The sequence below is a fragment of the Gymnogyps californianus genome, chromosome 3, assembly GCF_018139145.2.
Source record: "Gymnogyps californianus isolate 813 chromosome 3, ASM1813914v2, whole genome shotgun sequence".
Lineage (NCBI taxonomy): Eukaryota > Metazoa > Chordata > Aves > Accipitriformes > Cathartidae > Gymnogyps > Gymnogyps californianus.
Window position 1 is genome coordinate 77,961,095 of NC_059473.1, and position 24,599 is coordinate 77,985,693.

General features: G+C 37.7%; 1 protein-coding gene across 2 annotated transcripts in view; it reads left to right on the forward strand.

The window, feature by feature from the left end:
- PDSS2 (decaprenyl diphosphate synthase subunit 2) overlaps nucleotides 1-24,599 on the forward strand; it is a 121,294-nt gene that overhangs the window by 24,071 nt on the left and 72,624 nt on the right. The window lies entirely within an intron of this gene.

The following is a 24,599-nucleotide window of genomic DNA, read 5'->3' on the forward strand; positions in this document are numbered from 1 at the left end:
ACTCTGTTTCTTCACCTTTTTTTTCTTTTCTCTTGCGTTCATCTTCCCTTCTTTCTGCAGCACCTTCCACTGTTCAACGGCTGCATATTGTTCAAAAGGTTTCTGCAACAGCTTTCCAAAAGGAAAAAGTGAAGAGCTCTGACCAGCAGTAGAGGAGATTTTCCTGATTGTGGACTACTGTGCTTATCTTGGGAACTCCAAAGTCATGTATGGATCCATATAGATTAAAACACTTATAAAATGGACATTTGGATCTGGTAGAGTTGAAGGATGCTTTCATGGAAAGATTGCTGTTCTCTGTAAGTAACTGGATCTTTCCAAGCTGTCATGAAATTAATTTGGGTGTTCATTTGGGTGCAGGTTGTTGGAATAGCTCACTTTAAATGGTAATCTACACTTAGAACAATGGTGTCATTTTTGTATTCTATTTAACAAAAAAAAAATTTAAATCCTACACGAGAAGAGGTGGGCAGATGTTAAACACAGACTCGCAGTGGCCCTTATAGTGAAAATTCGGTAAATTCCTTCCATGGTTTTAACATATATTTAGCTGCAGAATAGTGACTTTAGCAAAACCATGTGCTAAATTTTCAGGATCTGTCCTTTTATTGCCAGTGGTAGCATGCCATAACTGTACAACGTTACCTCAACACGTGATTGAGTCTTAAAAACACAATTGTTTATAAAGGGTGTGCAGTCAGCTTACTGCTCATAAGATGAGCTGTGAACACTGAATAATGTGCATTCACCTAGCCCAAAGCAAATGCAAAATAATGCAATGTAGCTTGACCTTTTCTCATTGCAGGTTAACCTGAGTCTAATTATCTTGAATTTGCCTCAGGCTAAGAGTGGACAGGAATCACAGCTTGGCTGAGTAGTAACTTTTTAATTCTTAGTAACTTGCTTTTGTGTTTACATCCTGTGCTACTAGGGGGGAGGCAAGGAATTGGGGGTAGAACAAAGGAGGATAAACCAAAAGTGCTTGTAGCAGCAGTGGTAGTCACCTGCTATAAATCTTAGCTGACGTTCAGGACCCATCTACTGGGTGTTGTGCTATAGAGTCTTCAGTAACTTACAGTCCAAACAGCTTTAGGACCAATCCCCAAAATAAAAAGGGATCAGTGGCTTTGTATCAGCAGTACTGGTTTGGTTTTTTTTTTTTCCCATTTTTTTTTTCCTTTTTGACATTGTGAGAAAATGAAGCTGAACTGTAAATGTGCAGTGTCGAAACTTATACAAGTGTCTAAAGTGAAGTTCTTAGGTTTTAATTTTGTTTGGCTTTGTGGTATTGGGGGACCTACATCTTAAGTATCATATTTATTTCTTTAAACTTGTGTAATTTTTATTAAAAATTATGAAAGTGTTTTCATGTCATAAGTCTGTTTTCTTCACTGACTCCAAGTGAGGCTGCTGAATTGGGAATTCAGTGCTCCAGGTTTAAAGTTTAAAGCAAAGAAATATCCAGTTTTAAGAAGTGCTTGTTTTTTCTGTGCCCTGTAAATTCATAAATTTGTTACTTTGCTCTGAAAGTACTGTAGATAGGGTTAACAAAGTAAGCTCTCAGTTATGTGCTGAGGTAGCTGTTGTGACAATGCACTATTGGAACTTTCCCTTTCAAAATGCCAGTAGGAGCTTTTTTCTTTTTTTGAACGCTAAGTGCTTTCCTTGCTGTGTGTTCTGCAGTGAGATCTTGGTCAACGCAGCTTGAGATACCAGTTGAAATATTTGTAGCTGATACTATCAAGTCACTTCCAGAAGTTCATGCAAATTCTTGAAGGTCATATTTGTGCCAGTGTAGCTGAAAAACAGGAATTTCACTACCTCATTGCAATTAATGTGTAAGGTCACGAAACTGAGAAATATACAGCTACATTCTAGATTTGTGAAGTGCCATATAGCTCAGCATGAAATTCTGTTTCACAAGTTATCAAAAAATTCACTGAGTAAAGCTTAAAAACCCGCACTTACAAATAACTTAGTTAAGCTAGTGATGGTATGTGCCAGGTATTCTCAATGTGTTTATGCCTTTATTTTGAGTGTAGTTCAAAATCTCCAACACTTCAGTCTAGTTTTTGTAGCTAGGAATAAATATACCAAATAAGCAGCCTCCAAATGGGAATGGATTTATGCCATAGCTTTTCATGTAGCCATAGCAAAATGAGAAGTGAGGTAGGGAAGTCTTGACTGATGAATTGGACTTCAAAACTATGCTAGCAAGTTTGCTATGAATTATTTGAAAATGCTGTGTATCTCTGGACATATGAGACTTCTCATAACATGATATGGATGATTTAATGCTACACTTGCCATGCGTGCGGCAGCTACATCATCCCTGGGGAACTGTTGAAAAGATTCAGAAAAACATTCTAGCTTTATTTTGAAGAAACAGTAGTCTTTTTTTCTTGTTAAGATTATGGCCAGCATCCATGTTATCCTGTTTCTTGACTTTGCTTTGAAAAAATAGTTTTGGTCTGGAAAATGACCAGTTTTACCCTGAAGAAAAATGTTTCTGTAAAACTGTAGGAAAAAGGGTGACGTCTGAATTATGGTAGACTTGCAGTTTTGTTGCATTTTTTCCTTTTAACTCGAAAAACAGCCTTCTGATTTCATCTGAAACCGCTTTACTTGAAAGTATTTTCAGCATCTCTTCAGACTTATGTAGGGTCTGTAGCTGAAGAAAAAACAGTATAAGCGCATTCATTGATACTTTCAATAATAATTTGGAGCCTAATTCTGCTCATCCTTTTTGACATCAGGAAAAATTTCTATTGTGCTTTGCAATTGACATAGTAATCTAGTCTATACATCTAGTAATACACAATATTTTGCCCTTGACCTAGGAGACAGAAGGATCAGCGTATTGATTGCTTAAATGAAAAACTAACCTATTCACAACCCCCACTCCCTACATAAAACTAACACGCTAGACCATGTGCATGTTTTGTTTGTGGTGGATTTTTGGTGTTTTTTTAATAGGAACCTGCCTAGCAGTGGTGCTTTGTGTATGCACAGAAATTGACTGGCACAACTATAGCACAAGAAGTTATTCTGGAATAGGGTATGGACTCTCTTACAGAATAGAAGTGGTTTTATTCCAGAATAGTTGTGGCCCTTTCTGAACAGTGCAATTATTTAGAATTGCTTTCTTAAGTGATGTTCGCCTATAGTTGCTGACATGAGTAGTTTAAAGACCTGTAGCGGTGCTCCCCAAGCAGTATCTTTGTGAACTACATCTTGCTTATGTGATTCTTTGTAGCCCTGGGAAGGAAAAAGTCAAAACTGGTGCTGCCACTGCTATATTGCCATGGAGAGCAAGTTACTGTGATAACGCTTTGTAGGCCAGCTTGCTGAACATTTTCCCTGTGTCAGCAAATGTTTTGTATCACTGCTCTCCTAGCTATTGGTGATAAACTTCTTTCTTCAATTTGCTCTGTTTTCTTGTAAGAGAAAACAGTTGTCATCTTTTCAGTTAATGCCTGGCGATGCTCAGGACGTGGTATGTAGTTCCCTACACCTAACTGAATTTATCCTTTCTGCATGTGTTCCAGTATAAGAAGCCTTGATGAATGGTGGAGTCTGTGAATAGGGTTCAGGCCTCTTGAGGAGGAAAGCAAGGAAAGCCAGTGAACATTAGCTGTGCCCTCTGGTAATGGATGTTTTGGTCTCCTGCTGAAAGAAATCTATTTGCCTGACTCCTTGAACAGTGCAGTAGATCACTTCATCTCACATGTCACCAGTAGTGCTTAAGGACACACTTAACTGCTGCCCAGTCTCTAAAATTTTAATTATTTTGCACAGAAATGGGATTGCTGATCACTGACCTGCAGTAGCATGTAACATTAGCCAACATTGTTGGATATTCATAACCCTCGGATTTAGATGAGGACACATTTCTAGAGGCATTCAAAATGATTAAATGGCTATGAAATCATGCGAGAGCTCAGTGCCTATAGTGCTTGTATCTGTTCATAACTTTGTGAAGGATTATTCAGCTTGCCTGTGGTGATATGACAGGAGTGAGTGACCCAGCACTGTGGTGACTCTGATCCTCTTTCTTCAGCAGAACCCAGCACAATGACTTAACAACAGTTATTCCCCTGCACTGGGCACTCCAAGGATAGCTTCTGAGCTCTTTCAAAATAATGTGCTTCTTGGAGAGAGATGTGAAAATAGAAACCCAGTATTGTTAGCTGAAGTGTTCTTGCTCTGGATCTTCTGGGACTTCAATTCCAGAGGAGATGTAGGGAAATTTTGGAGTTTTGTTGTTCCTAGATAATAGCAAAAACCTTTGTTGAAAGCTCCTTCTACTGAAAGAATATTAATAACCATCGTCTTTCACTAACCTTAATAGCCAAGGGGGAAAACCTGCCTCTGAATCAGTTGAAAGCAAGGTATATAATTGGAAAAGGAAAATACAGCTTTTCTCAAGCTAAGTTTTACCCTAAAATGTAACAGATGCCAGAGACCGAATGTACTCAAATAAGGAATGTTCTGTTGCTTTCATGTGAGAGGTACAAGAAGTAGTGATGGACTTCAGTCAATTTTATCCAAGGGTCGCTAAAAGAAAATAATGCAATTTTTGCCTTTCACTCTTTTCCAGTGTGCAATGTTTTTTCCCTTCCGTATGTACTTGATGGAATCATTTTGACTGTAAAACTTAATTGGCTTAATGCAGTTTGGCATGACTGCCACCTTTTCTGAGATGAGATAGGAGATTGCCTCTTTAGGGCTGCTTCAGCAGCCAACCTCCTCTTCCTCCATTCCCCACTTGCGCAGGGCTGGGCTGTTTCTGGAGAAGGAGTTGGTGACGGTTAATCCACCTACATGTAACCTCTGCCCCAAGAAGAGCAGCTTCAGTGGGTGCTGTGACCTGTGGCACAGCTGCCAGCCTAGCTCTGTCCTTCCTTTTTGCTTTCCTCTGAGTCCTGTCCCCTCTCTTTGGGCTATAAGAGCAAAGACGGGAGCTTTAGCATGTGTGGCAGTAACTGCTGCAGTGAGAAGGAGCAAGGTTAATAGTAGCATGGTGTAGGCAAAAAAAGAGGAGGCTGGGAGCCAGCACTGCTGCAGGATGCACTGGAGAGGGGTCAGCGAGGGAGTAGCCCAGAACTCTAGTCCAACCACAGAAGTTGCCAAGATTGTGTTTTACAAGGGCCTCCAAAAAGTCTCTGTAGCCTAGATTAAGAAGTTGTTAACCTTAAACTGTATTGTATTCTTTCTTAGGGATTGAGGATAGTGGTGACAGAAAACAATTATAACTTCTAAAATAGAGCAATAATAATAATTAGGGAAAAAATCAATTAGACACTGGGTCACACTCCCCAGAGCAACACCTTCTTGGTATTGGTGGCAGTACAACCTTGTATTACACAGCAGACATATAAGTTCCGTTGTGTATATGATGCTGCATTAGCTATGATTCTTTTATTAGGTGTAGGTTGTGTTGGGAGAGATCTAATTTGAGTTGCTGTGTGCTTTTCTACATATCATTTACAAGGACAGTATCCTGGTGAAGTTTAGTTAAATAAGTTGTTCCTCTCCCTTTCCCTCTATCTCGCCCTTCAAGAAAACTCTGTGCGAAAATTTTTTGGTTTTAATAAAAAAAAAAAAAGAGTAAATAGTAAGATACACGGCTGGATGTTAAACATTCAGGAAATGCTGATGTTGTGTTTGTAGTCTTGTATATATTCTTGGAGTAGTCATAGTACCCTCTTACATGAAAGAATAAAATGCAACAGATGTTTTTGGTTTTCTGTTTAGCTGCACACTAATAGTAGGATTGTAGCAGATCCCCAAGAATAAGAGAGTGTACCAGAAGCACCAAGTCCATGCTACTTGAGATAAGAGCTCATTTTCTTTTATTAATGTACTTTACCCTTTAGTTAAATCAGTCCTGCAAAGAAGTACAATCATACAAGCTTCATCACTCTGTTAGAGTTACAGGATGCAGCTACTCTCTCTGCAAAATTGGAAGGAAATACAAGGTTAGCAAGGGAGTATTTGTTCCCATCTCTGTTAATCTCATAAGTTACATTGAAAACTTCCCTAAAAAGAGAGAGAATTCTAAGCGACTGTCAGAAGAACTTTAATTGCACAGTCCTAGAACTGGGAAGTTAGTATTCACTAAAAACTGTTTTTCACATGAAATTGGTAGAAGATCATGACTCAAAGGAAGAATTAAAGTCCCAAGACAAGTTCTTTTTGCATTAGCACATTGTATATTTACTACAGTACTTTTAATAAGAGAATATAATGCAAGAGTAAAACTCTATTCTGAGTATTTATGTTCATGGCTACTATTATATTTGAATATTACAAGCATAATCTGTGTAGATATAAAAGTACTGCATAATTTCTATGTGATGAAAAAGGGAAATTCTTTGAAAAGAAAGACTTTGTGCTGTTTTATAAATTATTGGCTTGAAGTGATTTAAGTCATCAGAGTCTGACATTTCGATAACTTTGGATATACGTGGAATTACAGATTATGTATGTCAACTTGTCATTTATACCAGCTGACTTAGATTTTCTGCTTGATGCAATGTCTCAAATGCTCCTCTTCTTCAGAGCTTAATTGAAGCATTACAAATTCCTAAGTCTTTGTTTTTGTGGATTTTGAAGATGTTTGGTAAATTTGCAGCATCATTGACTGACAAAAAAGAATTTACATGTTCCATGTTTAGGTGTTATCTTATATAAATGCTGTTATACACTTCTTTTTAGAATGTTTTAAAAAAGAATGTTTTAAAATTTTGTGGTTTGATTCTTCTGCAAGCATAATAGGCCTGATAAGACTGGAACACCAGTACTACAAAATCATTGTCACACACAGTAGTAAGAACTTGCAAATATAAGTTAAAGACAGTGGGATATTGGGCTTATCTTAATATGGAGTCTTGAAAGAGGGATTGTCCTAATACATGAATGTGCACTGGAACCCTGGTCAAGGACAGTATATTCTAGTAAATTTAATATTAATGTTAGCAGATGATGTCTGTCCTCCCTTTTATTGCCTGGAAGAAGCATTTACATTAAATCATGACATTGTCATTCAAGTCTCTAGATGGCATTAGCAATGTCCTCTGACACAGTCACCAAATTTCTGTCTAATATGAAGACTGAATACACTGTTTTTATTCTTTTATCAAAATAGGCTCCGTGGAGTCGGTTCTAAAAAGGTCAATAAGGGGAGCTAATTAAACTTTACTTGTTGAGAGTTTGCACCAGGATTGACATTTTCTATATACAGTCTATTAACATTTACAAGTTCTTATTTTTAGATTTCCGATTTATCTATAACTTTCAGATGCACCCTTGACAATTGAATTATCATTTTCAGTCATTAAATCTAGAGAGCAAGAATCTGATTACTTCAAGACTACAAACTTTGATTTGATCTCAAGTTCTGCTCATATAGTGAATATAACTAGTAACTACTGTTGCTAAATTTAGTTAGCATGCGTTGTTCTAGATCCTGCCATAGTGTTAAAGTGCCCTCAGAAGTTGCTGTGTTTTCAAAGCAGTGATTTCAGTACGTGAGAAAGGACTTCTCCTGAATGGGTGTTTCTATGTGTATTTGCAGTGGTTGAGAATGTGAAATACTTTTGCTTATGGACGTCGTTCTCTGTATTTTTGCTCTGTGTAAGTTAATGAAACCATATAGTCTTCTCCATGAGATAACAGGCTGTCAGTAATTTGAAGTTTATTCTCTGTCCAAGATGGGCAAAACTGAGGCTCTCTCCAAAGATGTCATTGTTGGGAGTTATCCTGCTTATTGAGAAGTGTCACCGTGGTACTACCATTCTGTTTTGTAGCACTAGTCAGCAGAAGTGTATTTCTGTGAAGAGAACAGCAGTCTTCCAAAAGCGTGCAAAACCCAACGTGGACCTGGAGGATCATATTTGATTTTTATCTGCTTCAGTCTCTTGCTCCTAGTCCTGAAAGAATAGGAACCGTGACTCATAGCTGATTTCAAAGTTTTGGGGCTTGAGGTTTGGTTTGTCTTTTTTTTTCTTCTTGTGGCTTGCTGCTAAGAGCCTGCCCTTCTCTAGTTTCTAATGTGGTGAAAGAGGAAGTAAGTTGGGGAGCTTGTCGAGGCTGAGGAGGGCACTGCCTGGTCTCTGGTCTGCTGACACAGCAAAGCTCTTGCAAGTTTGCTTTTGGAGTGGAGCCCATTTGGAGTGAGTATGTGTGCAAAGAACCGGTTTTGTTCTTTAGATTTTTAAAATTTGGGAAAGTTAAGGAAGATGGTAAGCACAAAGTCTAGAAGAAATTTTGCTATAGTGTTATCAGCCTATAATTAAAGTTGTACTCCAGTACCTTTTAGTGTTCTGGGGGTTGAACTGAAAGCTTGCCTAGCAGGTTGGACAGAAAAGTCAGGCCAGCCTCAGTATCTATTGATGGCCTTTTTTCATCACTGGCTTTTGCAGGTTTATCTGAAGAACTATCCAAGTTATAAAACACAGTGTGTGTGTTCTTCGGTGTTTTTTTTTCCTTCGGAGAGACTGAATAATGTTTGTGGCAGGAGGTGGTGGATCCACAATTGTCTTTTCACATAGGCACCTCTCCTGAGGCTCGGCTATTAAGGAACAGTGTACATGGGCAGGAGTGCATATACAGACATTTTGTGTGAATTATGTCTTGCCTCTGGGTCAGACTGTTCATTGTGTCTGGAGATTTTTGTACAGTTTCTACTTTCTTTCTTCCAATAGAGTAAAGTGTTTTCAGTTTCCTCACAGCAGGGTTGCATGTCTCTGCAGAAATTTGTCATGAGAGGGAAGACCTTTATGATTTTTATTTTTTTTCTTGAGGAATGAGTAGCCAAAATAAAATAAAGCATAGAAACAGATACTGGTTTTTAGGGGAGAATCCGATTTCTTTGTTTTCTGCCTTTTCTTTATTCCTGATCACTGACACTTCACCACAAAATAGTAATCGCATTTCATTTTAGAAACCTCAGGATCCGCTGTGGCTGACCTCATCGGCAGAAAGGAGACATCTGAGCATAAACACAGAGGCACCAAAAGCTGGCTACCTCGTAGTCTGGTGAAGAGAGAAAATCAAATCTCTGAAATTTTTTTTGGAATGGCACATAACAATGCTAAAAGCAGTATTTGCCAACTGGCAAAAGCGAAGTTGATAGGTAAAGAAAATTTTTGGGAACACTGTGTGTTATAATTGTAGTGGTACTGGTTTTCTTAAAAGCTCTAATATATAATTCCAGTGACATGCTTCTTAGATATCTGTACATTTTTCATTTACATTTTGACATTTAAATTTACATCGTTTTATGATCCTGTAATTTTACAGCTCATCTTACATACGCTTTTTTTCAATGGCAAATTGAAATCACAGATGAAGTGCGCTTAACTTGAGTAAAGAAGAAAAAAAAATGTTTAGTGGGATGGGGAAAAAAAAAGTTGTAGCACACAAACATATTCCTTGGCTGCAAGCTTGTATGTGCAAATTAGGCTCACTTATGAGAACGACCTTTTTCATTTTTTCTTGTGCTAACAAATCCCAAGGAAAGTGCATATGGTTCCTCAAAGTATTAAAATGTATCCTGCGGTTGGCATGGTAGGGAACACAGTTTGTAATACTTGAGAACTTACCAGCAAACTGCAGTGAAAATACAACTGGACTATTGGATTTTTGGTGAAAGTTTAGCAAGTTTGCTAGAAGTACTTTGACTATGATCCAAAGTTAAGCTCTATCCTTCAGATGTAAGACAATATAGGAGAAAAAAAAGATCTTTGTTTATATCTTTTGTCATGCTCTAGCTCTTAATTTTTTTAACATGTTATTTTTGTAAGTCATGTGTCTTGGAAGGAATTTTTGCTGAAGTATTTACCTTAGTGTGTGTCTTCTAAAAGAAACTTAATAATTACACATCTGTACATTAGAGATAATAAACAGCACCTTTATATGCAGCGTGGTGGTAAGAAAATTTTATTTGAATGCACGGTATTGTTTTGACCAAAGATAGCCAAATAGAAGAATAGAACAGGGTGGCCCTCATCATAAATTTAAAATCTTGAGCATGCATTCTTTCCCAGACTGAAATTGTGTAGAGAGTATTTCATTCATCATATCAAGCGTAAGCTCCTCAATTAATCGAATGATTTTATGTGTAAGTAGTACAAAACGGCTGTTTCTAAAATCTTATAGAATGATGTAGAAGTTGAAGTGAGAGTTTCAAGGCTGTCCAGTTGTGCTGAGATGGTAGCGCTCTCCTCAAATTAATTCAGATTTACTTACGGGAATGTTTGTAGTTGCATGTCATAAGCAGAAGGTAGTTAGCATCGTTGTGGTGATTAATCAAGTCACGGCACATCAGGCAATGTGGATATTGGATTTTGTCTTTTCTTTTCCACTGTCACATGTGAACTAAGTGAGGTCAGGCATAGTTGGTGTTTAGCTAAAGTAACAACTGGGGAACTGGTGGAGGGAAAACCAATGTTAACAGGTAACTTGTTAACTTGTTTCTACAAGTCAGTGCTCTGCTGACATTGACAAAGTATCATTTGGGGGAAACTGTTTCACAGAAGCTGCTAAATTTGGGGTGAAAGTTTAAAAAGATCCTGAAATCTGATATTTGATTTTTGTATAATTTTTTTTTTCTGCAGACAAGATGTAGCACTGCCAGTTCTGTGCAATGGTTGTTACAGGTTTGTAACTGTTCTGGAGCATTTTTGATTTTTCAGAAGGTGGTAGTGATTTGTCAGAACCACTTTTTTTTTTTTTTCTTAAGGTCTTGCTTTAATTTTTTGAGTGTATTGCTAGAGGTAATCTGAAATGGTATTTGTATTTCATTCCAGAGGTGGCTTCTAGAAGCGAAAAACTAAAAAGTAAAATAATGGAATACTGGAAATCATTGTCTTTTTTTCATAATTCTATTTGCTGATTTTTTTTTTTTTTTTTTCTGAAATGTTAATACACTTGAGAGAATAAAAAGCCTGGGAGTTGTCATCGTTTTCAGTGAGTTATATCTTTACATGAGTTCCTTTTGCCATTGACAATAGTAACAGTTTGCTTTTGGTATAAGTAAAGAATATTTGAAATAAATGTAGAATTACTTTCAGAAGCTTTTGACATCTTTTGTCAGTAGGGTATTGTTGGTTTGGATAACATTACACTGTATGGCTGCAAGCAGTATTTTGTTGATCTTCATCCCAGATAAATTAGCAATATATATATTTTTTTTAAGGATAAAAGTTTAGATATTTTTATCACAATGTTGAATTGCCGTTTATGTGCATGAAAGTATTAAGCAGAAACATTCTTTCAGGTCTTTAAAGAAGAAATAGATATTCTTCAAAATAAGCTGGACTTCCTGTAGCAATTTGAGTTCACATTTTTCATGTAACACAAATTCTATCATAATTTGTCTAAGATTAAGCTACTGCTGAATATGCCACTCCTATCCTGAGTTACTGTCAATGGAAACTTTTAGTGTTGTGAGCTATGTGGCAAGATGTGTGCCAGGTTAGAATAAAATATCAGGTACACCTGGATAATCTACATAATAAAAAACTACATGTAAAAAACATTAGTTATCTTCCTGTATGTCACAGGCAAACGTTTCTCTCTGCTGACTCCCATTCCACTTTGTCTCAGCAAAGGTTTAATATCAGTGCTGTATTCCTTTGTCAGAGCCTGGCATTTCGTTTTTATTTGCCTCTGTATCTCTTGGAGGCAGGATCAGATCAGTGACTTAAATTTCCTTCCTTGTGACTCTTAATTCTGGGGTAATTTTGCTTCTGGCAGCTTCACCTTGAGCTCTCTTCAGTTTTCCCTAGGTGGTGGACCTTGGAAAATCTTTATTTTCAGATTGCCTGAAGAAGATTTCTCTATTTTCACCTTTCCTGTTACAATGTTTGTCTTGGAAATTTTTCCAAGCTCGCCTGACTTGTATATTGAATAACAGTTTTCCTTGTACTGCAGGCACCTGAAGTGGTAGATACGCTTCTTTAAAGCAAATTGACAAGCCTGGCATGTCATTCATTTTTCATTTTTTCTTTTCATTCTTGCTTCTACTCCAAGAATGACATTTTAGTAAGGTGCTCTCCTTTTTGGCAGTTCTGGAGTGGCTCTTTTTTCCCCTCTGTTAGCAGTGCTGCTTTCCACTTGTTTGCCATGCAGTCGGAGGTCGCTCTGGTGGGGAGAAATGAGGTTCCTGCTTCACATTCCAGCATTGCTTCCTCTTGCCAGGTTTTCTCGTGGACTCCAGTAATTCCTACAGACTATGTTCCTTAACTTTGCCTTCCAGACTCTGGCACCGGGTGGTCCAGGAAAAATTGAGGTGGTCAGTGCCACCAATGCCTTTCCTGAATAGCTACATAACTTTAGTACAGCAGCTCCATCTCTTCTTTATTTGTGATGGTGTACTGTTTTGAAATTGTGGTCCATCTTTTTGTATTATGTCTTATGTAAATAAAGCAGTCAGTGTGAGGGCTGGGTTGTCTTATGTTACGTGTGAAGCCTAGAATCCTTTTGAATGATACAAAACATGTTTTTGCCTTTCACTCCCTACCCCATTCCAAATTTGGTGGTGTTCTGTATGCTCACCAAACTGAAGATCAGGCCCTTCACACAATACTTGTTCTGGTTTACCACCCCTTTTAAAAGGGCTCTGTGAAATTGAAGTCTTACTTATTTGGAATGCTAGTTAAAGGTTTTACCCCTACCTATGTACTTCCAGCTATCTTTGTAGTTTCCCAGCTTTTTCCTTGCCCTTCTTGAGGGTAGGAGTGGAACTTGCTTTCTTACAGTCCTTGGGAACCTCCCCTGATCACCATGACTTTTTAAAGATTATGGAGTGACCTGGCAATGATATCAGGTAGTTTCTTCAGCACTAGTGGGTGCATCCCATTGACTTGTGTACATCTGATTTGTTTAAATGTTCCCTAACCTCATCCTTCTCCACCTGATATTGATCAAGTTTATATACCAAACATAAAGATGAACACTAGATTTATGTTATGGTGGAGGTAAATCACCTGGAGCATGGAAATGGTGGGTTTTGGTGTAGCCAGCAGGTGAACAACAGTATCCTAAAATGGCAAAAGTGTATTGGGATTGCTGGAATGTTGGTCACAGCAGTGGACAGTGGCTTGATCCTTGAAGGCATAGAAAACAACAGGGACTTCTTGTCATCTGAATGTGTGCTTCTGAATGGGCTTGTGCAACCAAACTGAGCTAGGAATTTTATGCCAAGTAGTGTTAGGTATCTACAGTTTAAGCACTGTTGGAAACTGTTGGGATTTTGGCAGAACGGACCCTGCTGTTAAATTGTACTTGTGTGTCATTTGCCTGGTATCAAACAGATAAATATAAAACTAGCCACACAAAAATTGTATGTGATTATCTATCTGTTGAACTTGTCGCTTAATGCAGTCCTTTGATTTGCAGGAAGACTTCTCATCCATACCCTAGCATATTTCTGGCTTCTCTGTGCATATTGAATGCTTGTTATCCTCTTGATCTTTGCCAAACATAGTCACATCTTTAGTAGTTCACACTTTTCCAAAAAGTATTATTGCTTGTTTTTATGAAGTTGAGTGGGTTTTGAGAGCTTTGGGTTGTGTGGGGATTTTTTTGAATCTCAAGCTTATTAGTGATAACTGCTATGATATTGGTAGCAGATTGGATAGGAGTGGACCTGGAAATTTGTATTTGGGGTAAACAAAAGATAACTTTTTAGATATTACATTTGTCCTTGAGATGCTACTGCTTAGTGAAAAAAACCACCCGACCTCATAAATTCTCTATTGTTTATTTTTGTTAACTGTTTTGTGGGAACTTTATGTGCAAGCACTGATTGAAATGGCATGAATTTCAGTGGGAGTTGGATCAGAACTATTGATATTTTTAATAGTTTGATGATAAAGTAATTTGTAATCTGGTTAGAATACAAGTGATACTTTGATCTAAAATGTGTAATTTGGGCTCCTGACATGCAGTCAGTAAACCTGATGGGAGTTCTGCTTCTGCCTTTCCTCTACTCTTTTTTTTTTTTTTTTTCTGATTTATGGCATGAAACATATTAAACAGCTAAAACACTGGAGGAATAAGCTGGATGCAATAGCAAAAATTATGTTAGCTTGCACTGCTAGTAGTTAGTGCTTCAGACTTTTCCAGAGAGGTACCAAATCAAATGCTGTACCAAATTAAATTCTCTTGATACTTCTAGCCATCTATGAAACAACACTTGTACATGGTGTGCCATAGCTACAACTGAAAGATTAAAATGCAAAGAGATTTTTTTTTTATTTTACAAATAGCCTGTAAGAATAACCTCTGCTTATTATGACATAATGAAGGTGAGTTTACAGTTTGCTAAGTCTTCTGTGAGTAATTCCAAATGTAATACAACAAAAATGTAATTCTAAAGTACACTTTAATACCAGTGGGTGTAAATATAGTCACATTTCTATTTCCTGTTTGAATTCATTATTTTAATCCTTGTCAGATTCATATTTGTGGTAGTAATGTACCCTGCATGGCAAGTGCTGAGAAAACATTTATAAAAAGCTTTGCCAAAAAAATCTGACTATATAGACTACAGTGACTTTACTGTTGAGAATCTTCATGTGTTTATGGAAAAAAAAAAAGGTACTAGTTAAGCAAGTCTGATTTGTAGATTTTTGTTGCTCAAATACCCAAGTTACTTAATAATTCTAATACATGAGATAGAGTAGTACAGCAGTTCTATTGATATATTGGCAAAGAAACAAACATGACCGGTCTTTACCATCTGTTTATAATGCTATATAAAGAAGACCTTACTGGTTGCCATGGAAACCAGCATTTCCAAAACCACAAGTGTTTGCTTAAAATCTCAAGCCTTCTAAAGTCTTGTCTTTTCTGAGGGAAAAAGAATAGAAAATCTCTAAAGTTTTCCAGTGATTTTTTTTTTCTAACAGTTGCTTTGCTGTAAAATGCTTTCAGTATTTTTGCACTGTATCTTCTTTCATGGCTTCATAAATTTAAGGCATGCCGCTGGTAACTTAATGAGCTTATTTGATGCTTAGCAATGATCCAAGAAAAGGGAGCAGATATTTGTTGGGTTTTACGTTCATCTTTGTAAAAGGAGGTTTTCTTGTTCAGACGAACAAGCCTGATTGTGATATTGACACAGTGGAGTGAGAACTATGAAATTTGGGTGGAGGTCACATTGAAAATACTTCTTACCTGAGTAAAAACCCAGATTCATCTTAATTATCAGAGTCAGCCACCTGGGTCTCACTGAAAAGAGACTTTCTAGAATCAGTAATCTAGAGAAAAACATCAAATGAACATAACACTGGTAAGAGTTATGGTCTAGGTTTGTCTGTATTCTCCACTGTTGGCTTAAAATTGATGGGTTTTTTTTACTTGGAGTAAACCATTGAAAAGCCCTCAGCGTATAGTATTTAGAAGTATATACATTTGTCATAGTATCTGGGAGTATTTATATTTCTTCCCATTTGTGACCATATGTACATATTGCTGCCTTGCATTCTGGCCTAATTCTCCACTGTGTTTTAAGGTGTTGTTTTCCCCCACCAGTTTACAAAAGGCTTCTGCTGTGTATAACCACTTAAGTCTAGTAGGTAGTGACACATGTAGAGGTGCTGCATTTGGACTAATGGTGCTGGTTGCTTTTCAACCACTAAAAACAATTTCTATTTCTTTCTATTTAAAAGGAAGATTTGTATTTACAGGACTCTTGGTGTGTATTTGGCTTAAGCTACTTTAAGTGAGAACAATCCATTGAAGCACAGAACTTGGAACCTCTTTTTCACTACTAGTAAAGAGCCTTCAGTGTTTTTGAGGAATAAATATTTGTAATGAATTCATCTGAATAATGCTGAAGATCAGTTAAGTTGTTATTTAGAAATATTGTTAAGTACAGAAGGTTAAAAGAACTTTTTAGATCATTCTGTAATGACAATACATATCTTAACATTTTTGCCTTTTTATGTTTCATCCATTTGTAAAACATGTTGTGAGCATTTTCAGTGTGAGATAATGGCCAGGAGTTGACCTATTTCATTGTTGCATTTCCCTAGTAGAGTCTATTTAATGCAAAATACATTTTTATGACAGGCTTTACAATTACAATATTGCTGAAGTGACACTGGACCTCCAGAGGTATCTGAATTCATTAGCCTTGTGAAGCTAATCATATTTCTGTCATTCACAGAACTCTTCCAAAATATTTGTATTGCTTTCACTTAGCAGAATATTCCTGTGTCTGAGAGCGCCTGTTTTCAAAAAGGTAGTCTTGTGCTTGAGTAGACCTGTTGATATTGGTTGACAGTGGGGTGCTAGACCTCCCACAAAGTTTAAATAAAGTAAATATTGATGGAGAAATCAAACACACAAAAATTAGGCTTCTGTCTAAGTATTTGTGGTTAGAAAAATAAGGGTGCCAGACCTGCAAGCTACTGCTGGTCAGAGTAATTGCACTCAGACACTAACTGCATTTTTTGGTATTAGCTTGCCTGCTATCCACATCACATTCCAAGATCAAGTCAAACACTGACCAGGAAAAACAGCAGAGACTGGCAGTTGGTTTAAAAATACATTTTGGTAGTTTGTTTTCTGTGTGGTGTCTTTAGTGTCATCCTTAAGGTAGTCCTTTTTGCCCTGCCCCTACCACTCGTAAGATCTGATGGGTGGAGGGTAAAATTATTAAAAAAAAAATAAAAATAAATCTTTTTTCTGAATAATTAATCTCTTTGAGATAAATGTCTGATTATAGCGGCTCTTTATTTTTATAGTGTTTTTTTTCTGTGTCCATAGTAGGCTGTTTTCAGATCTTAAATGACCATGCAACATAAAACCAGCTCTTTTGAAACTTTAGTTTCAAACTGTTGCTGTGTGTCTTCATTCAAATGAAAAAGTTGGTGATTCCCTTCTTCTTAGCAAGCAAACCTTTTTCCTCTCCGTCCTCAGCTGGTCATAAGTTTTGCAGAAAAATGGGAGTTTAGAATGTTTTTGTTTGGTTTTTTTTGTTGTTGTTTTTTTTTAACAGCAACTCCTCCCATTGATCCTAGGGGATAACCTATCCTAAAGGAAGTAAGTACATCAAGAAACCTGTAAAATAATATGCAAGTATGTAGCTGATCTTCATGGCAATGATTCAAATAACCTCTGCCATTGGGAAACCCAGTAAACCTGGTAGCAGTGGATGGTAGACTGATATGAGTGTCTAAATGGGGCTCTATAGGCTCCAGGGAAAACTTTGGTTTTTTTCTTTCAAGAATTCGAAGGCTATATGGGTTTCTGGGAGCTGTAAACGCTCAAGTACAATGAACTGCAAGTAACCAAGGCCAAGTATCAGTATTTGCATTGCACCTGCCCAAAAACCTGTAGTTTCTTAAACTTCATCTTTATGATAAGATTTGATTTTTGTGAGATCTTGCCCATTTGAATCTGCACAACTTTATTTACCCTTCTGATTTTTATAGTTTCCTAGAAGGGTCCATCTTTTGTGATCATTGCTGTGTTTAAAAGGTTGTTGGAATTTTTTTCTTGAAAGTAGTACAATATGTGGGATATATACTAAAGCCTGAAGAAATAGGTACATGTAGTAACTCCAGAAAGAGATCAGTCTCTTCTGGTCTTGAAGGGTGCTCTGACTTTTCCAAGAAATCCTTCAAAAAGTTATGTCTTAAGACTTTCTCTTGTGATAAATTAGTTCCGGGAATGGTGGAATTGACCCCAAGTTCTGTGTGTCTCCTGCCATTCTAAGCATAGTTTTCTACACTCCCAGTCCCTGTGAAGATCACATTTAATAAGCAATGGAGTGATGAAACTTTGCATGGAATTTTTCGCCTTTAGTTAAGAAATGTTTCTCCTTGTAAGCAAAATCCTGTGAAAACTGAGCAGCTATTTTCTATTCTCGTGGCGTCACTCGGGTTGGAAAGGACCTTAGGCGCTCTCCTCCAGGAGCTTTCTGTCCTAGAAGGTACACTACAACCTTCTTCCAAGATAAAGCAACTAAGATCTTCTTTGTTATGTTTCTATTCAGTTTGTGAAGAAGATATTTAATATTTTTAAGACACACCTTATGTGGATTTCTGGGACACTTGAATCCTTAAATTTCATACAAGCTGTCTTTTAAGTGTACATTGAGTGATCTTTAGTCACTCTCCCCAGCTGAGTAGGTGTCTGAGACTTCCTAAATGCAAGAAGAGTTACCCAAATATATAAAGTTCTTTGCGTCCCGAAAAATGCTGCAGCTTTTGTGGAACTGAGCGTTTTGAGGCCTCTTTTTCACTGAAGGCCTTGGTTGCTATTCATGAGGTATTCTTAAGACTAAGACTAGTCAAATGGAAGTACAGATACAACATTGTCTGTATAAGTTATTCAGTGATTATGCCTATAGAGGTGCAGCTGTGAACCCGTAACTTTCAGGCAAGTACTTTCTCACCGGGCCACAACCATTCTTCTTTTGCACATGATTCAGTTACCATCTTGACTTAGTCTTACCTGTCCAAGCATCACACCGTATGGTGGTCAGAGTTATTAAAAAGTTGCTTTGTATCATAAGTGGAGGCCACACTACTTCTAAATTGCCTTTTTTTTTTTTTTTTTTTTTTTGGCTTTGGATGAAGAGCCAGTGCAGAGACAGGCCTCTGTCTTCTTCACACCAGAGTCCTTTTTGGTTTTTGTCTGTGAAATATTGTGTTTCTTTGTGACTGGCTTCACAAAGCTAATGGGTTGAGACCCCTCATTTGCTCAGAGGCAGGGAGAGCAGGAGCGCTCTTAGAAAGACCTCCCTTGTAACCTGCCATAAGAGCACCTTCCTGCAAAGTGGGACTGGAAAGTCAATTCCCCCAAGCCTGGCCTGACCCATTACACAGGTCTGCTCTTACTGGGTAAACCCTTTAATTACTAGGCAGTTATGTAACGGTAATGAGCCCCATCCCCATCACAACCCTGTTTTTCAGGTAAAGAAATTCCCCCAACCCCAAAACTTACTTTCCATGCACGAAGTGATGTTTAGGGTTGTCTAAACCCAGGAATAAGTTTCTGAAACTCGCGTGTTCTCATTTGCAGCCTCCAGTGGGCTTTTCAGTCGAGATGGTTTGTGGGTTTCAGAGCATCCCTCCTATTGTTTCCTGTCAGCTGGATATTTAATTTGAATCCCATTGTTAATATCTGTTCTCCCCATGTGAAGTAAGTTTGTCTTCTCCCCCCTGCCGAACCGTGCTCAAAATATGTGTTATGACAAGGCTGATCCCCCTCTAGAGATCTGGCTGTGGACGTTGGAATGGACCAGGGTTTTTAATGTGTTTTGAAGATATGTTGTGCAGAAGGGTATTTAATATATACTTGAAACTTGAGTAGCAGGTGAAAATAAGTCGCTATAGACTGCTGTTAGCATACACCAATTATATAAAATTGAGTGCTCTGAGTATTTAAATATATGCATGTTTGAGTGTGATCGTATGGTCATATGGTGACTCCTATGATTCAGATAAGTGCATCTATAATACAGCGGTTTAACATCTGTTTCAAAAATGAGTATGTCAGAGAGTTTTCTCTTATTTACTTCTGATAAGTCATTAATAAAGCAAATTGGATAAAAGCCCTGAGGCTGGTAGAACTCTTGCATTTCCAATAAAGAAGCCAACAGTCTTGCCAAATAGCTCCGTGCCTTACCTCTAGCACTAGATATAGAATTGTCAGTTATAATTTATTTTGAAAAAGTGTGGGGTTTTTTTCAAATGTACCTGTAACCATGAGTGCATCCTGATAACCCTTCTATATTGAGCAAAATAGATGTTACCTTCCTGAGATGTTACAGATTTAAAATTGTGTTTATATTGTCACATCTGGGATTGTCAGTTTGAATAGAGGGGTTTCTTTTTCAGAACAGTTTGTTATGTCAGCCTAAAACTAGCCTATGTTTTCAATGACATTATCCTAGGCTTATAAATCTTCTTCATCAGCATAATTGATTTTGGTTGTGTTGCACACTTTACCAGCTGCATTTTATTAGAGCTGTGTGAACAGGTGATTTTTTTTTTTTTCCTCTCCTTTTGTTTGACATCTGAAGTGGGAAGGTAGAGGAATGGCTGATCTCCACCCCGTGTCTCTCCCTGTTTTCCTTCCCCTTGTCTCTCCCTGTTCCCCTTGTAGCTAAACAGAGCTTGTGTATGACCTGAAACAAAATGATTGATCTTGTCAGTGGGACACCTTCAATGAAATGCATGGAAAGGAAGGGCAAAATCGCCAGAGGAGGTGAGGAGGACAATGATCTGTTCACTTCAGCCCCTACCAGCAGGCCAGTGGCTAGAGCACACACCTGGGTGATGGTGGAGGGGCTCTCGCTGGCCTGCTGGGATAACTGATGAAAGGGCTGCAAATCCAGCAGCTCTTGTTTGCTTTGGTCATGAGCAGAACATTTGAGAAATACTAAAAACACTTGACTAAATGTTTAACAACCCCTTTTTGACCCTTCCAAAATACCTTATCAAGTCTGTTTTGATGGGAAATCTGTTCTGTATTCTTAGTGGTTAAATTTGAACTAGCACTACTACCCATAAGTATGCTCTCTTCTGCTACACCCACTTGCAGAGTCAGTTGACTTCACAGTTGCCTGTGGCTTTTTTGTTTTGTTTTTACTTCCAATTGGTACCATGAAATTTCCCTCATGTCCATCTCTTCCTTACAGTAACTGTTGTATTTGCCATATTTCCTCTCTATTGTTTAATTTCAAATGTTTAATTTAATGAAAAAAGTGGTAAGAACATTAGCTGGTTTTGTCTCTTGCAAATCGTTTAAAATCTTTGCAGTATTTAAACAAGATTGCTCAAAAATACAAATGGTGCTTGCAATAAATAGTCTTCTTTTTTTTTAATGAAAGTGTAAATTACTGATGGCGTTAAACCTGACAATTATTGGAGGTTAATATTTTAACTGCAAAGTCTACTGACATGGCTGCACATGTGGAGAAATACACAAAGTATTAAGTGAAATGCTCATGTTTGCTTGATTTATTCTTTGCAGCAGACGGACTCTGGTAGTAGGAGGTGTAATTTGCAGCACATTAGCTATTAGCCAGTGTCATTGCTTGAGTGGGTGGTGTGAGTCTCTTGTGCCTGTACAGTGTCATACTGCGCATGTGTCAGAGCTAGGCGCTTCTCTCCTGTGCTGTCAGATGTATTTTTTGCGAACAGTGTTCTGTGTTTAAAACTGTGAATCTGCCAGTTTTCAAATGGGTTATTCTGTCACATGGACAGAATATCTAGAGTAAATGCTTTTTGATTTTTTTGGGTGGGGTTTTTTCCCCTTTTTTCCCCACCCCCAAATTCTTAACGTTTTGCAAAACTGAATTGTAGAAGTGTTTGACTTACCTACCTTTTTTTAGTGTGCGGTCCCCTGAGGATGAAGTATGTAATTTGCAAGATACCCAGCCTGTAACTTAGAGCAAGCAAAATTGTGCTAATGTTTCTTTTTTGGGTACACTATGCATGTACGTGTGGTGTTCAGCAGAGGTTTTCCAAAAGAGTCTCAGCTTGATGCATCTTCTTTTGTGTGCACAATTTCACTTGGGTTGCTTTTAGTTCACTTTTTTTCCCTAGAGGCACCTGTCTCCTGCCACATACCCATCAAGACTAATTGCACCATCTGGAAGACTTTTGTGTAGCTGTTACTCGTGCAGAATATCTCTTGGGAGCTTAATTCAGAATGTGAATGTGACCCCTGAAGCCATGTCAAGTAGCTGCAGTAGTTTCTAGCATCTAAAGGATGATCACCATAGGCTTTATTTGTTTCAAGTCTAATGTGGTTTGCTTTAGTGTGGATATGTTACATGTCAGTAACACAACTTCAGTCATGTTTTGAATGGAATTAGACTTTGACTACTGGTTTGGTAATTCATAGAAAATCCTGTCTAAAATTACATCCAAACCATATGTAACATATAGGCTATATGATTAGGTGTAGAAATGAGAGACATGTTGCTCCTTATTATTACACTATTTGATTTTTCATGTCCTGTTCTTCCCCCCCACCCACAGCTGCACTTCTCATTAATAGCTTTCTGCTAAGAATGCAAGGCATTCATTGCTAGCGGTGTTGCAAGCCCCCTGAACAGCTCTGAACACTTGTTTTTGTTATTGCTATGAAACTGTTCAGGTATTTTCAGCACAGGTAACTTTCTTCTTCTGTTCCTCACCTAGTCTGAGTCAGGTAAAAGTACTGTAGTGCTTCACTGCTAGTGCTGTCTATCTAGGCAGTGGCTTATTTAAAGGCTAGTGCTTTATAATCCTGTGGTGAACACCTTTCTTCTCTACTTCTGTAATATCCTGTCCATTGGCAAGCTGTAGAGCACTTGGCATGAAAAACCGAAGTGTTCTGATTGTTAAAAGTATCACCATAATTTGCTATATTTTATTTACAAAAAAAAAAAAGTGTTATTCATTTCTCATGGGATCCTGCCTTTAGTAAGGCACTCTGATTTTACCAGCATACATATGTGGAAAAAAGCAATTTTTTCCTAAAACCACTTTACTTTAAAAATGAAGTAATTTTAAATAGTGTTAAGGAAATATGTTTGTATTTAGTTGCATCATCTGTGTAACTTGTGTGGTTGCGAGTAATGTGGTCAACTGAAGTTCAAGCCAGAGAAGTACTTACACTACCACAAACAATTACAAATTCTATATACAGGATGTATACACACTATATATTATTCATTATATGTATTTTCTGTTTTTTCCTGGGTGGTTTAATGTTCATTGTGGCTCTGACTTTGGAAGTCTATAGAGTTTTAAGTGTTTAACTGTTTTGGCTGCATTCTGTTAAGAATTTTGTAAGAATTTCTGTAAGAAAAAAATTATTTATTTGTGTGCTTGGTGAGAATGAGGGTATGCAAGTTATAAACTCACAGAATGCTGAAGGCAAGCAGCTGTGCCTTTCTCCTTAAAATCCCACGCTACATGTACCTGGGAAACAAAATAAAGGTGCACATTGCAGGACCACAGCACGTGCTCTCAGGGAAAGTTCTGAGCTGTGCAAGCTTTCCTGGGTTTGAGTGGTTGGAAAGTACTGCAGGACTGGTCTACAAAAGAAATCATTGTCTGCTCCGGGATGTCTGCTCCGGAAGATACTATATATCTTCCTTTCAGTGGTTCTTACGCTGTTTTATTCAGGGTTTGTTTTGGTTGGTTTTTTTAAAGGGTCTTTGAGGATGGAAGAAGTGGGAGCTGATGACTCTGAGACATGGTTTCTCCTCAGGAAGTTATGTTTGGATCTCGTGGTAAATAGTAAAATCTGTGCTGATCTTCCACTAAAATATTGATTATTGTTCATGTTCTCCTAATTTTCAGAAACATTTAAATTGGTTTATTTTAAGATAGCTAGCAAGGTAATGTGTTAATTGCTATTTGCATTTTAGTGCTCTGTTAAGGGAGACTAACATTTAATTGCATTACTGCAGATTAAGATTGGTGGCTAGTACTTGCTTTTGGCTGAATTTCAGCTTTGACTGTAAACGTTTGGTATCCTCTTGGTTCTTAAAACCTCAACTTAGTTGAACCAAACTCTGTAACTGTCTGAAGCCATACACACTTGCACTCTCTTTTGGAAATTTAGCAGAAGTTGATACCTTCTTTAACACCACAGCTGCCCACGTTGCTGAGAGTGTGGGGTACACCCCATCCTTAGCTTGTCCTGGGTGGGCCAGCCTGTTAGTCTGCAGGTGAAGCAAATGGGACGTAGGCAGATTAGAAAGGCACAGAACAAAAAGCTGTGGCCTCGTTTGGCTCTTTAGTCCCCACCAGAGCTAAAAATCTTGTAGGTTGTGGTAGAAAGCCATGCTGGCCTCCTCTTATGTTAATTGATAGCGGCATTTGTAGGATGTAGGTGCTCTGAGTGTGAGCTCAGGGCTTCTCTGGAGGGGAAGTATTAGCCTGGAATCAGTGCGGGTATGAAGATCAAGCCCAGTAGCTGTCTAGCACCAGCTACCTGGGTGGACCTGCTCATTCTCCTCTTAGAGCATGCAGTTTGGGCCATTTCCCCATCACTGTAGAATAGGCTGTGAAGACTCAAGAAAAGAAGTCAATATTTGCAGTAGCACAGGAACTTTCACACAGAAGGGTGCTATTTAAATTATGATTTTTTTTTTAATGTTTATGTGTCTGTGTAAATGAAATAGTATACTGAAGATATTCTTGCATTGTGAGGTGGTGTAAGTGTAATGAAAAAAATCCAAGTGAAACTTTAGGTTGCATCCACTGTTTTCTTTATTCAAACGTACTTCCAAGATCAACATCTTAGATTTTCATTTGGATGTTTTAAAGACTGTTCTGTTTTGATTCCTTCAGTGATTAGGGCTAAAATTATACTCTGGAATAAAATGAGTTGAAGTACTTAGTAATCTGTGATGTAGTTCTTTATATTATTTATTTAACAACTATTTAGATGATATCGGAGATATGGGCTCTTATTTATTGGAAATTAGTTTACAAATTTAATAACATCTGGAATATATTATCCTTTCTTCTAGCTATTTAGCCTTATTGATGAACATAGGGAGTAGAAAGCAGCTTGACAAGGACAGGAAGAAGACAACTGGAGACGTTGCAGTCAAAAAGGAAAGC